This window comes from Schistocerca gregaria, chromosome X (genome assembly GCF_023897955.1).
Source record: "Schistocerca gregaria isolate iqSchGreg1 chromosome X, iqSchGreg1.2, whole genome shotgun sequence".
NCBI classification, from domain to species: Eukaryota; Metazoa; Arthropoda; class Insecta; order Orthoptera; family Acrididae; genus Schistocerca; species Schistocerca gregaria.
In genome coordinates, this window is record NC_064931.1 from 758,013,171 (window position 1) to 758,028,421 (window position 15,251).

General features: G+C 42.7%; 1 protein-coding gene across 1 annotated transcript in view; it reads right to left on the minus strand.

Annotated features, from left to right (window-relative positions):
- LOC126297817 (lipase 1-like) overlaps positions 1-15,251 on the minus strand; it is a 265,176-nt gene that overhangs the window by 24,963 nt on the left and 224,962 nt on the right. The gene's annotated exons all lie outside the window — the stretch shown is intronic.

The following is a 15,251-nucleotide window of genomic DNA, read 5'->3' on the forward strand; positions in this document are numbered from 1 at the left end:
CAACGAACAATACCGAACAAAATAAGATAAAAAAAGTTGCATACTGTGGGATTGGTAACTGAAAGGTAATGGGAACGAATCCTGGTCAGACCACGGATTTTTGTCTCTGTTTTTTAACCTACGAATCATCTCTTAATGACATGGAAATTCACCATAACATGTTTCGTATTCCACATTAAACTGTAGAACGCCTTTTCAAGCGGGATAACTTACTAGGTAGGCACAAGTCTTCGTAGTGAAATCCAATCGAAAGACTTGCACCAGGACATTATTATTAGTTCTACCAGAACCTATATGTATATAAAGTACATACATGCTCCTTCTATACATGATATAAATTAAAGTGCCCCATGGCCCTTTCTTCCTATTTAAGAATGATAATCTTAGGAACTACTGTAGGGATTTTGAGAATGTAGTCACTAATATATAGATTGATTCACAAGGAAGGTCGATGTATATACATAATTTACAAATATTTGGTGAAAATTGGCTGAACTGTGGTGAATTAAAAGTCCACCACCGCGTTTTTTCTGTCTGCATGTGAAGGTTAATTTCAAGGACTACTGCAGGGGTTATGAGAATTGCTGTGCGGAGGAGGGGGAGCACAGACTGTGGGAACTTCCCCATCGACAGTTTGAGCGGCTGTGGAGGCTTTGATGCGAGGCTCGCCTTTCGTTGTTAGTGGATTGTGGTCTGGCAATCCACCCATGCCTTTAGGTGCCACAGTATGCCAGCATGTGGTGTGTGCTGCTTAAATCGTTTAATTTATATGAAAATGATAATAAGTCACCTAATGTTGTTCCCTGATTTTTAATCATAACTGTATGCAGTAACCTCTAAACAAAATTACCAATATAGTAGACAAGTTGTCTGTCCGTGTGAAGCGAGGCAGGTCGCTTATATAAGATAGAAAGAAATGAAAGAAGTGTCATATCATACTTCCTCCCCCCCCCCCCCCCCCCCGCCCCATTAAAATCCTAGTGATCAAGCGGTGAAGCATTTGCAGTAGATTGCCAGAGTTTGAAACGTTCCTAAAAGGCAGCGTAATATCTCATAATTGTAGGTACAGAAAGCTGGTCAAAACTTTATATTGATATCAGTGAGCTTTTGGGTAAATCTATGTATTTATATATCAAAAGGTTACGATAATGGGAAGTGGAGGTGTTGTATTTGTTGCAGTAGACAAGAAAAGCTAATCTACCAAAAGAGAAATTGAAGTCGCATGTGCACTTGTTTCAACAAGAAGGGTGGACATAAACTTGAAATAGGATATTTCTATCTACAACCAGATTCAGCCCAGGATGTAACCGAACACTTAGAGAAAAGCTCAGTTCACTAGCATGTGTGTTCTACAGTCATACTGTTAAAATTGAGACTTTAATCATCCACATATCGACTGGAAAAATTACAGTTTCGTGAGTGGTGGGCGTGGCAAGACATCCTGTGAAACAATATTAAATGCCTTCTCTTAAAACTGCATAGAACAGATAGTTCATAAGTCCACTCATAATGGAAATGTATTTGGAGCTAATGGCAACAATAAGCCTAGTGATGGGGCTATGAGAGTTTTGGTGCAGTCTGTATTGTTGTCTGCTTTTCCCCATCTCCGTCCTTCTGATGGCTCAGGCTAATTGTTCTATGCATAAAATGGCAGGAAATTCGAAACTAATCGTGGGATATTCGAAAATAGCCCCACTGTGCTACAGGGTTTCCCCCTCCCCTGTGATGTTACTGTGGAAGCAGGACAGTTGTCCTAAGTGTAAAATGGCTGGAAATTTAAAAAAATTCGAAATGGAGGATTGGCCAGTTTGTGTAAAATTCAAACCTGGCGAATCAGTATGAGTGTCTTGGAAATATGAGCACAGTGCCATAACATCACAATTCAAGATAGCTGACCTGGGAATATGAGGACAGTCTCTTATAATGTCACATTCCAAGATGACAATCAAAGATGGTGGATCTGAGCATATGAGCACAGCTTGCATACATGTCAGGTCACTTGTCCTAAGTTTAAAATCATAAGTTTAAAATGGTGACAACCTAAGTTTAAAAGATCTCCCACACCCCTCCATTTTCACAACTAGCCATCGTAAGTTTGTAATCCAAGAGCCCACTTCTCCTAAGTTTAAAATGATGGAATATTCAATTGAATCCTCCTGTTCTAAGTTTAAAGCAGTGGGAAATTCAAAAATTCACTTGTCCTGAGGTCATAATAACAAGACATTCAAAAATCCACTTACCCTATGTTTAAAATGATGGGAAGCTCACAGATTGTCAGAACTAGATCACTTGGCTTAACTTTAAAACTGTGTAGCTCAAATGTGTAAGAAACGAGGGTTAGTATACTGCTGTGAAGTAGAATAATTTTATTGTACATATAAATATTCTGTAAAATTCTTCCAGCCAAGCTCAGAAGAGAGAAGGCTAGCTCAGAGTCAGTATGCCAATAGGAATATCAACGACACGTATTGTCAATGTAACAGTTATCAGGGCACGAAGTGAGCACTGTCACACAATCTCTGAATGTGGAATGCAGAAAAGCAAACGCCACAGCGCTACATAACAAGGCAGTGTGAAGTAACATTTCGTTACTTCAGTGTCAGAATGCCACTGCAAAGTCAAACATATGCACAAAGACCCAAGCTCAGCGACCTAGAATAATTATTGGATTACCACAGCGACGCAAGGAGGGCTGATGGGTCTGATAAATAAGTGCAAATGTGTTCATACATTCTGAGCCATTGCACTATAGACATGCACTTGGTTCTCTACATAACAAGGCCTTCAGAGTTCAGATATGCATTGAGATGTGCTGCCATTTTGTCCGTATTGCTAGAAGCAGAGAGAATGATGGTCTATCAAGTTTCAGTGGAATCACGACAAAATGATCGATGATGATCTGCCTGCTACCTGGTTGCTGACTTCAGCACTGAGATGCAGCCAATGTAATGCATACCACAGCCATGGTCTGTAACTGCTGTCTACTGGGACACTGCGGATTAAGAGAAGACTGGCTTGTGGCCAGTCTTCCTCCACTAAGGGACATCATGGATGATCTGCAAACTGTCATCTCCATACTGACCAGATGTGGTGTATTTGTTCAGCCCCCTGGCTGACTCCTGAACAGCTGCTGCAGTCTTGGCCATTCCATGATGGATGACCAGGGCCTAGTCTTCACGGCAGCAGACATCATGGATCAAAGTCACTTCCCTGAGTGCATGAGGTGCTGTCTTTGAGAGTGCTGATGTGTGAGCTACACTGCATCGCTAACTGTCTAGGCAGGTGACACGTTCTCGACCCCATACTATCGCCAGCAGAACACGTGGCCGTGGCTCACAGGGCGACATCATGTCTCGCTGACAAGACATCAGCACTTCTTTGCGAAGCACGCTTATGCCCAGCTGCTGACTGCCACCCTGGAGGTGCTTTATAACTCTGTAAACTCTACATCAAAAATAAATGCTCTTGAAACTACACTGATGCCTCCAGCCATAAACTGGACCACTCACCCACACTCTGTGCCTGGCCTCCTGTTCACAATATGGCCCCAACTCTCTGTGACATAACAATACCTTCAACTACTTTTCAAGTTTGTCATCCAAAGACACATATAGATTATGGTAAATATGAGACTATTAATGCTTAAACAATTACTGCTCTGTATTTGTTGTATGACAGGATAGGACAGCAACATTTATTTATTGAATAAAGATCACTCCACTGGCCAGGTACTGTCAGATGTGTACACATGCACTGTGCTGTGCCCAGCTGCATATCCCTGAGCCATGTGTCAAAAGATATCGACAGCAATATGCAACACACATCAACACTTTGCATGCATTGCATTGTCTGCTGGGCAGCCTAGTACAGAATGGCTGAACCGTGGCAACTGACACAATGCATGATGTCATTGGTGGGCCCTGCCAGCTTTGTGCCTGCAACAGGACATGACACATCATATCACTTTCGCCAGTGCATGTTGCAGCTCGTCAGCTGTACTGTCACATCATCAGTTTGGAATGGTAGCAGGTGCCAGTCCCCTATTGTTCAGTATGGGCTGTGTCCTCCTCCACAATTGGCACGTCCTATAAAGCTACAAGATTTTACATTCAAACACGCTTTAAATTTAGAACTGGACTGTTTTTGGCCTCTTAGTAGTCTGGCATGCGACAGCAGTAACATTCTAATGTAGGAAATCCATTTACAGCGCATGACATATGTTCAGCTGGCAATGTTTTAGTGTACACACACACACACACACACACACACACACACACACACACACACACACACACACACACACACAATAACTGCAAACTTTATGGGGATAATACTACAGTATGACAAATTATTCTTTAACCAACATTGATTTTTCTTGCTGTCAGTACCTGTTTGCCACAGAGTTCCAATTGGACAGTATCGATAGTCCAAGTGAAGATCCGCTTAATAGCGAGCCAGTATAACTTTTACACTTAATACAACATCAGTTCTGTGTGACACAAATCCTTTAAAGGTTTTTGGAAGTATATAGCATCAAATTCACGTCTGTTTATCGTTCATCAGTTGCGGTATGTTTCCATCATTCTGATAGAATGATCGTTGGCGGAAGTATAACCCAAGGTACTGGCGTCTATTGCCTTCATGCAGCTTGCAGATGTACAGTGTGAGCTGAGTTTCAAATGTAGTTACGAAACAGGGCATGCAGTTTTATTGTCACCCAGTTACCCAGTGACAACTACTTTTCAAGATCAACATTTTGTTTAAACAATTACTGGTGCGGCTGCATATTGGTGAGGCATTCGTCTTCATGGACGACAATTCGCGCCCCCATAGTGCACATGTTGTGAATGATTTCCTTCAAGATAACGATATTGCTCGACTAGAGTGGATAGCATGTTCTCCAGACATGAACCCTATCGAACATGTCTGGGATTGATTGAAAAGGGCTGTTTATGCACGACGTGACCCATCAACCACTCTGAGGGATCTACGCCGAATTGTCGTTGACGTGTGGGACAATTTGGACCAACAGTGTCTCGATGGACTTGTGGATAGTAGGCCACGACGGATACAGGCATGCACCAATGCAAGAGGACGTGCTACTGGGTATTACAGGTAATGGTGTGTACAGCAATCTGGAGCACCACCTATGAATGTCTCGCTGTATGGTGATACAACATGCAATGTGTGGTTTTCATGCGCAATAAAAAGGGTGGAAATGATGTTTGTGTTGATCTCTATTCCAATTTTCTGTACAGATTCCGGAACTCTCTCAACCGAAATGATGTAAAACTTTTTTTGATGTGTGTATATAGTATGGTCATGGGGTTTTTATATGTTTCCTTGCCTATTTTACCCAGTATCCTTGCTATCACATTGCTACTTCCATGTAGGAAAAATGATGTTTTCACCTTGGCGCTGTCTCTCGTTGAGACGAACTTAGGGAATTTACCACGTTCATAGATGTTAAATGTACCACACACATTTCTTTCTTTAATATGACAGGCACTCCTTTCCCTAACTTTTCATGACACTCCATTTGATCTCAGAACAGTTCCGTAATGGTCGTATGTACATTAAAATTCTTCTTCTTGCTAAGGAACACACCATTTTCGGTGTGATTTATGCCATCAAGATCGACCAAGTTCTTCAGTAATAAAGCATTCATCAGTTGGACCCACCTTTCTACCAAGAAGATGAGGGCTACTCAGCACTTTAGAGCAGGCAAGTAATCAAGATGTTTATGGAGAGAGGGTGTCCCCTCTTGTGCCACCCCTACATATAGTGTAGCACTATATCCAAATATTTAAGACGGGATAGTATGTCACTGTACCCAAACGAAATGTCTGGATTATGTGATTGCTGTGATATTCAAGGGACGTATTCCCAAGATAACATGACACACTGCACTGTATGCCGAACCAAATATTTAGGCTATGCAGTGGAAGCTGAGATACCCAGCCATGTTATCTGACGTGGCATGGAAAGGTATGACATTCATGGGGGCAGCCTCTCTCCACAAACACTTTGTGTGCTTGTCTGCTCTTTAATGCTTAACAGCCCTCTTCTTCTTGGTCGGAAGATGAGGCCAAATGACAAATGCTTTGGTTTGTGGTCATTACTGAAGAATTTGGTCAATCTCGTTACTTGTCTCTTTGATTTACATTCTTATGATCCCATGTAGGTACTTCTCCATGTTGTATATTACCATTGCTTCTCTATGGCCTATTCTCATTTTTCTTAGAATTTCTAACATATATTTGCTACCCAGTCCGAAATTCTAATCTCATGTCAGCCAAATGTGTTGCAGACTCCTCCCATCACAGCAAGAATGTGATTTGGATCTGCTTGATTATGGTGAACTGCTGGGTGAAAATGCGAGAAGCTGTACCAGAAAATCTCTCTCTTAGACCCTTCAGTTGGCTTCAATGAAATAGCTTGCTGAACTGTAGTAATACGCATTTGTGTTGGTGGGAAACGAGGATCGTCATGCTTTGGCTATCCACATTCAGCTACTTCACAAAGTCACCCAAACGCTTAATCTCTCCATGCTAAGGTATTAACTTTATCTTGAAGTACTAAACTTTGTTATATTCTGCTGATAGTGCTGAATTAACAAATTGCACAGTGACAGCTATGTGACACTTAGCCCTCCCATACATTGACATGCTACAACGGCTACACCCAAAGTTTACAAAAACGTTTCTTGCCTATGACGTGTAGGTTACCCTACAAAGCTGTTCAATAAGTCGGGCCGATACTATTCCAATGCAATATACCTGTCGTGCCGGTACTACTGCCACAATACCACTGACTTGCAGGGCAGCATTCACGCTGTGGCCTGTAGAACCGCTCCTTGCATTTGATGTGAAGGCAGCGCTCCAAAGCTGGTCTATAAGACAGTCCGAGACTATTCCCACACAACATGCCTCTCATGCAAGGCAACCTAAATGCAAGCTGCTGGAAAAAGATGTTTTTGCCCATATGTTGTAATCCCCCCACTGCTGATACTCGTGAAGTTTGCTGTTTTTGTGCGAAATGTTGTTGAAATCGATACAGGGGTTTGGGAGGAGATACTAAACATACATATAAATGTACAGACATACATACACTCTACTTTATATGTATATGTAAATTAAGTAGAAGATGTTTCCCCGTGAACCATATATGTTCTGATAAGACTTGATATAGTAACACTATATGTCTGTAGTAAATTTGTGATGCTTGTCTTGTGTTTGCCCTGGTTCAGAGTCTGGTAGGTCCAATATTACTTATTATTGCCACCACCATAGCGGCATCAGACGCGACGACAGCTATACTACTAAGTGTGGGCCTAACATATAATCAGAAATTACGCTCCTGAGAAGAGGTTGACTATGATCGTCTGTTGGATGAACCTGTGGAAATCTTTATCAGAAACCCTATCTCTTAGACTTTTGTTTACATGAATATCTGTATACGAATTGATAATAGCCAATTTTGCAAGTTCTTTACATACATCCCTTTACTCAACACTGTTCCAGGAAAACTATAAAATCATTCTTCCCGGGACTTACACTTAAGTTGCTCCTAGCTTCTCCTACAATTTTGTATGGGGCCCTATCGACCTATTAAGATCCTAGCAGCAGATCTCTGAATTCGATGTCTGTTGTCATACATTCTTGATATGGGCTCTAAACACTGGAGTAACATTCCCGAATTCGTGACACTAGTGTCTTGTATGCCATTTATGTAAAATGCTTCAAGTAAGTTGGTTTGAGAATGTCTCAAACTCCGTATGTACACTGCACACAACGTGTCAATTGCATTTGGATGCCATAAGTTTTTTCCGCCTTGTGTAGTGTTCACCCTCTCAAGATTCTACTCTACTAACATCTACGAAAATTGTGTTTAGTAGTAATAGTGTTTATCATTCCAGATTGACCCGTGGTCTAGGGATAACATCTTTGGTTAGCAATCAAAAACGTCTTCGGTCCTGGGTTTGAACGTAGCTGCTACCTTCCAGCATAAGAAATCACTCTCGTTCTGCCAACGGCCTTATTAAAGAGGACAGAAGAGCAGACAGAGGTTCATGGTATTCTCTTGCCCTTGGTGATGGACACTACACCTGAAAGATGGATTAATCAGCAATGATCAACGGCCTGAGGATTTAGAACGCATTGGAGACCACTGCATTAACGACATATAAGGTATCTCCACAAGACATGTAGCCTGTAATTGAAAAAAAATATTATCATGATGGCCTCTTCATTAGCAAAAGATTATGGATTAGTCCCCCATTTGGATCTCTGGGAGAGAACTGTCAAGGAGGAGGTGGCCATGAGAAATTCTAAAATAATGAAAATCAACAAAAGGGTAATATCCTGCGGGTTGTGCATGGAATTTCAGAAGTGCGAATGTGCTAGGGAAAGTAAAAAATCTGGAACGAGCAATGTTAAGTGTCAGTCTAGATGTAATCAGGGTCAGTGAAATGAAATCAGAAGAAGACAGGACTTTCAGGTCTACCAAATATAGGGTAGTATCAACAAAAGCAGAAAATGGTATAACGGGATTAGGATTTGTTATGAACTGGATGGTAGGGCAGAGAGTGAGGTAATGTGAACAGTTCAGTGATAGGGTTGTTCTCATCAGAATCGACATCAAATCTATGCTGACAACAATAGTTCAGGTATACCGGGTGATCAAAAAGTCAGTATAAATTTGAAAAATTAATAAACCACGGAATAATGTAGATAGAGAGGTAAAAATTGACACACATGCTTGGAATGACGTGGGGTTTTATTAGAACCAAAAAAAGTTCACAAAATGTCCGACAGATGGTGCTGGACAGCAAAACGTCAGTGACTGCGAATGACAATCGTGTATAAAAGGAGCTGTAATGAGAGAGAGAATCAGATGCGCCAGCAATCGCAGCATGTTGACGTTACCTGAAAAGGCGCTTTTAGTGGAGCTGTATTATCAGAGTGGCGAATGTGCTAGTTCAGCATTACGATCCTATCGCCATAGGAAGGGGATTCGAACGGGTAAAGAAACGTCCGTTGACAAATGCAGCTGTGGCGAGAATGATTTCGAAGTTCGAAGCCACGGGTTGTTTAGACAATAGACCCCGTAGTGGCCGACCGAGCACAAGGCGTAATGCTGCTGAGACAGTTCAGGAAGAAATGGAGACCAGCGAGTTCGTCTATGCACGGGGAAGTCAGCGCTCTTGCAGTCGCACGTCGCACCGGCATTCCATACACTACTGTTTGGTTGGCACTTCGGCGTACCCTCCGATGCTATCCGTACAAAATCCATAGGCATCGTGAAATGTTACCTGGCGATTCAGTGACGCGGAGGGCATTTGCGTTGTGGGCGTTTCAAAAGATGGCGGAAGATGACGATTGGTTGAGTAACGTGTTGTGGACTGACGAAGCTCATTTCACACTCCGAGGGTCTGTCAACGCCCACAACTGCAGAATATGGGCTGCCGAAAATCCTAGAACTGTCGTGGAAACTCCATTGCACGACGAGAAAGTTATGGTATGGGTTGGATGTACCACATCTACCGTTATGGGCCTTTTTTCTTCGAGGAGATGCGTGATTCTGGTTTTGTAACTGTTACCGTGACGGGTGAGAGGTACGCCGATATGTTACAGAATCGCATCATCCCCAGCCTGGCTGATAAGCACCTGCTGGAACGTACGGTGTTTATACAGGATCTTGATATCTTGCGCGTGTCGTTTGGTGATGATCGTGTGCTCAGCGGCCACTTTCGTCATTCTTGGCCTCCCAGGTCCGTGCGATTATTGGCTTTGGGGTTACCTGAAGTCGCAAGTGAATCGTGATCGACCAACATCTCCAGGGATGCTGAAAGACAACATCCGACCCCGGTGGCTCATCATAACTCCGGACATGCTTTACAGTGCTGTTCATAACATTATTCCTCGACTACAGCTATTGTCGAGGAATGATTGTGGACATGTTGAGCATTTCCTGTAAAGAACATCATCTTTGCTTTGTCTTACTTTGTTATGCTAGTTATTGCCATTCTGATCAGATGAAGCGCCATATGTCGGAAATTTTTTGAACTTTTGTTTTTTTTTGGTTCCAATAAAATCCCATGTCATTCCAAGCATGAGTGTCAATTTGTACCTCTCTATCTACATTATTCCGTGATTTGTTCAGTTTTCAAATTTGTGCTGACTGTTTGATCACCCGGTACATGCTGATGTGACAAGCGGAAGATGAAGAGGTAGAGGAAGTATATGAGGATGCTGAACAGGCAATTCAGTACATCGAGGAATCTAATAATCATGGAGGCACTGGAATGCATTTGTAGGGGAGGGGTAGAAAAAAGGGTTATGGAAGAATGTGGAGTGGGTAGTGTGACTGAGAGAGGAAAAAGACTAATTGTGTTGTGCAACACATTTCACATAGTAATAGCGAATACTTTGTTCAAGAATTACAAAAGGACGAGGTCCAGGTGGAAAATGCTTGGAGACATGGAAAAATTCCATTCTGATTACACCTAGGTTGGATATAGTCCAAAACGAGATACCTGATTATAAGTCATAAGGAAGTAGGCTGAGCCGGTTTGGGTGTGCTCTAAATTGTTGCCAGATTTTTGATGATGATGTTGGTGATACCATCAATGACGTCATACACCAGAGTCCCCCTTCCCCCAACCTGTCTGACACAGGCCAACTGTCCTATGTATAAACCAAATGGTTCAAATGGCTCTGAGCATTATGGGACTGAACATCTGAGGTCATCAGTATCCTAGAACGTAGAACTACTTAAACCTAACTAACCTAAGGACATCACACACATCCATGCCCGATGTAGGATTCGAACCTGCGACTGTAGCAGTCGCGCAGTTCCAGACTGAGGCGCCTAGAACTGCTCTAAAAATCAGCAGGAAATTCAAAAATTGGTGATAAATTCGAAAACTAGTGGTATATTAAAAAATAGCCCAATTTTCCTAGTGGGCTTTCCCTCACTCCTGTGGCATCACTGCGGAAGCAAGGAAGGACTAGTAACAATAATTTCGCGTGGTTCACTGACCTCATGCAAGTCTTTCTACTGGATACTGCTTTGGCGACATGTATGTCCCTAACCTACCCCACTTATACAACCAGGGAAATGGGACCTAGAGTTTAACGTGGATTCCGAACTAAGTGTCATTTCTGGCAGCTCTAGGTATAAATTGTTAGCAAATTCAAAAATTCAAATTAGTTCATGGTCATATTGGTGAAGCTAGGTCACTTGCGCTAAGCATAGAATGCTAAGCATAGAATCCCATGGGATACTGATGCAGCTCTATCATGCCAGAACCAAGATCCCATGAAAAAGAGAAGCAACCAGTCTGAAGACCTACTTCATTTGCCCCTCTCTCCAGTTATTATTTACTGTGTTCTGTATGGCTCTATGCTGTTCATTTTTGGAAAGCAACCTCCGACCGGCTTAGAGAGAGAAGTGATGACACTTTATGCAGGATCTGACCATCAATTTGCAGGACAATGTTCAAGCATGTACAGTGTAAGCTGTTACTAATTTGTTTGACTGGTGGGGCTGCTAAGTGCTGTACCACCTACTGCACTCCCCTGACTTAAGCCTTCGTGAGGTCAACTCGATTTCTAAACGGAAGGAAACACTTTACGGCATTCTCTTTAGAACTGCTACAAATTCGTCAGGCAATAGACCGCGCCGCTCGAACTACCAACACAACTGACACTGCTAAGAGTATCCTACAACTTCCACATCGCTGGAAACGGGTTATATACAATGCTGGTGACTACTTTGAAGGTCAATAAAACCTTGAAACACGCATTTGTTTTGTACGAGCTGTAAATAAATAGTTGCCACTATTAAAGTTCCAACTATTGTATATGACAAGGTAGAATGAAAGAAAACAAATGATTATAGGTTAACAAATTACATTTATTTGTTTATCAAAATAGATAGCAGATAATATTATTTCTTACTAAAAATATATTTCTCATCTTGACCTAGTGCATTTTCATATGTTGTAGATACACTGAAGCGCCAAAGAAACTGGTATAGGTCGTTGTTGTTGTGGTCTTCAGTCCTGAGATTGGTTTGATGCAGCTCTCCATGCTACCCTATCCTGTGAAAGTTTCTTCATCTCCCAGTACCTACTGCAAGCTACATCCTTCTCAATCTGCTTAGTGTATTCATCTCTTGGTCTCCCTCTACGATTTTTACCCTCCACGCTGCCCTCCAATGCTAAATTTGTGATCCCTTGATGCCTCAGAACATGTCCTACCAACCGGTCCCTTCTTCTCGTCAAGTTGTGCCACAAATTCCTCTTCTCCCCAATTCTATTCAGTGCCTCCTGATTAGTTATGTGATCTACCCATCTAATCTTCAGCATTCTTCTGTAGCACCACATTTCGAAAGCGGCTATTCTCTTCCTGTCCAAACTATTTATCGTCCATGTTTCAATTCCATACATGGCTACACTCCATACAAATACTTTCAGAAACGACTTCCTGACACTTAAATCTATACTCGATATTAACAAATTTTTCTTCTTCAGAAACGCTTTCCTTGCCATTGCCAGTCTACATTTTATATCTTCTCTACTTCGACCATCGTCAGTTATTTTGCTGCATAAATAGCAAAACTCCTTTACCACGTTAAGAGTCTCATTTCCTAATCTAATTCCCTCAGCATCATCTGATTTAATTCGACTACATTCCATTATCCTCGTTTTGCCTTTGTTGATGTTCATCTTATATCCTCCTTTCAAGACACTGTCCATTCCATTCAACTGCTCTTCCAAGTCCTTTGCTGTCTCTGACAGAATTACAATGTCATCGGCGAACCTCAAAGTTTTTATTTCTTTTCCCTGGATTTTAATACCAACTCCAAATTTTTCTTTTGTTTCCTTCACTGCTTGCTCAGTATACAGATTGAATAACATCGGGGAGAGACTACAACCCTGTCTCACTCCCTTCCCAACCACTGCTTCCCTTTCACGCCCCCCGACTCTTATAACTGCCATCTGGTTTCTGTACAAATTGTAAATAGCCTTTAGCTCCCTGTATTTTACCCCTACCACCTTTAGAATTTGAAAGAGAGTATTCCAGTCAACATTGTCAAAAGCTTTCTCTAAGTCTACAAATGCTAGAAACGTAGGTATGCCTTTCCTTAATCTTTCTTCTGAGATAAGTCGTAAGGTCAGTATTGCCTCACGTGATCCAATATTTCTACGGAATCTAATTTGATCTTCCTCGACGTCGGCTTCTAGCAGTTTTTCCATTCGTCTCTAAGAATTCGTGTTAGTATTTTGCAGCCGTGACTTATTGAACTGATAGTTCGGTAAATTTCACATCTGTCAACACCTGCTTTCTTTGGGATTGGAATTATTATATTCTTCTTGAAGTCTGAGGGTACTTCGCCTGTCTCATACATCTTCCTCACCAGATGGTAGAGTCTTGTCAGGACTGGCTCTCCTAAGGCCATCAGTAGTTCTAATGAAATGATGTCTACTGCCGGGTACTTGTTTCGACTCAGGTCTTTCAGTGCTCTGTCAAACTCTTCACGCAGAATCGTATCTCCAATTTCATCTTCATCTACATTCTCTTCCATTTCTATAATATTGTCCTCAAGTACATCGTCCTTGTATAGACCCTCTATATACTCCTTCCACCTTTCTGCTTTCCCTTCTTTGGTTAGAACAGGGATTCGATCTGAGCTCTTGATGTTCATACAAGTGGTTCTCTTTTCCTCCAAAGGTCTCTTTAATTTTCCTGTAGGCAGTATCTATCTTACCACTAGTGAAATAAGCCTCTACATCCTTACATTTGTCCTCTCGCCATCCCTGCTTAGCCATTTTGCACTTCCTGTCGATCTCATTTTTAAGACGTTTGTATTCCTTCTTGCCTGCTTTATTTACTGCATTTTTTGTATTTCCTCCTTTCATCAATTAAATTCAATATTTCTTCGGTTACCCAAGGATTTCTACCAGCCTTCGTCTTTTTACCTACTTGATCCTCTGTTTTTGTTGTGAACGGCCAGTGTCGGTTGGCCAGTCAGTGTGCTCCCTGCCGCCGTTGGATAAGCAGCTGCAGCAGCAAGTCGTATAACCCTAGCTTACTTATTTGTTAGATAGTTTAATTAATTTCTTTGCGTGTTTTTGGGTACTTGCATTGTTTAATTCATATATTTCGGGCGTATTATAGTATTTGACAGTTGTAGCATCGCGCTGTAGTGTTTACTTCGTAGATTCTTATTTAAATTGCGTGAGAGTTTCATATAGGAGGTGCAATTTCGAGTTTTAGTTACTGTAATCGTAAATTCAGCAGATTGTAGCGCAGTCGTTAGGCATTTGTACAGGTTAGTTGATACATTCTTTGCGTGTTCCGCTTGCATTATCTAGGCACGGACTCGTGTTTCGGTAACTGTTGTTAAACATCGATTAGAATGGACAGGGACTGCGATTGCTGTGTTCGGATGAGGGCTGACTTGGCATCCCTTCGCTCACAGCTGCAATCGGCGCTGACTTCGGTCGCGCAGCTTGAGGCTGTTGCCAATGGGCACCACTGTGGGGAGCCGGACTCGGGTATCACGGGGATGCCGCTGTGGTTGCCCCGGTTGCTGCCCTCAGTGGGGCTGAGCCCTCGCCTGTGGTTGATTGGGAGGTCGTTCCAAGGCGTGGCAGGCAGCGAAAGGCGTCCCCGGAGGCTGATCAGAAAGCCTCCCCGGTGCGTCTGACAAACCGGTTTCAGGCACTGTCTCTGGCTGAGCCAGATGCAGCTGCCTGCCCTGTTTCAGAGGATCATTCTCAGCCTTCAAGGTCCGGGCAATCGCAGAGGGTGGGCTTACTGGTAGTTGGGAGCTCCAATGTTAGGCGCGTAATGGGGCCCCTTAGGGATACGGCGGCTAAGGAGGGGAAGAAATCCAGTGTGCACTCCGTGTGCATTCCGGGAGGAGTCATTCCTGATGTGGAAAGGGTCCTTCCGGATGCCATGAAGAGCACAGGGTGCAGCCAGCTGCAGGTGGTGGCACATGTCGGCACTAATGACGTGTGTCGCTTTGGATCTGAGGAAATTCTCTCTGGATTCCAGCGGCTATCTGATTTGGTGAAGGCTGCCGGTCTTGCTTACGAGATGAAGGCAGAGCTCACCATCTGCAGCATCGTTGACAGAACCGACTGCGGACCTTTGGTGCAGAACCGGATGGAGGGTCTGAATCAGAGGCTCAGACGGTTTTGCGACCGTATTGGCTGCAGATTCCTTGACTTGCGC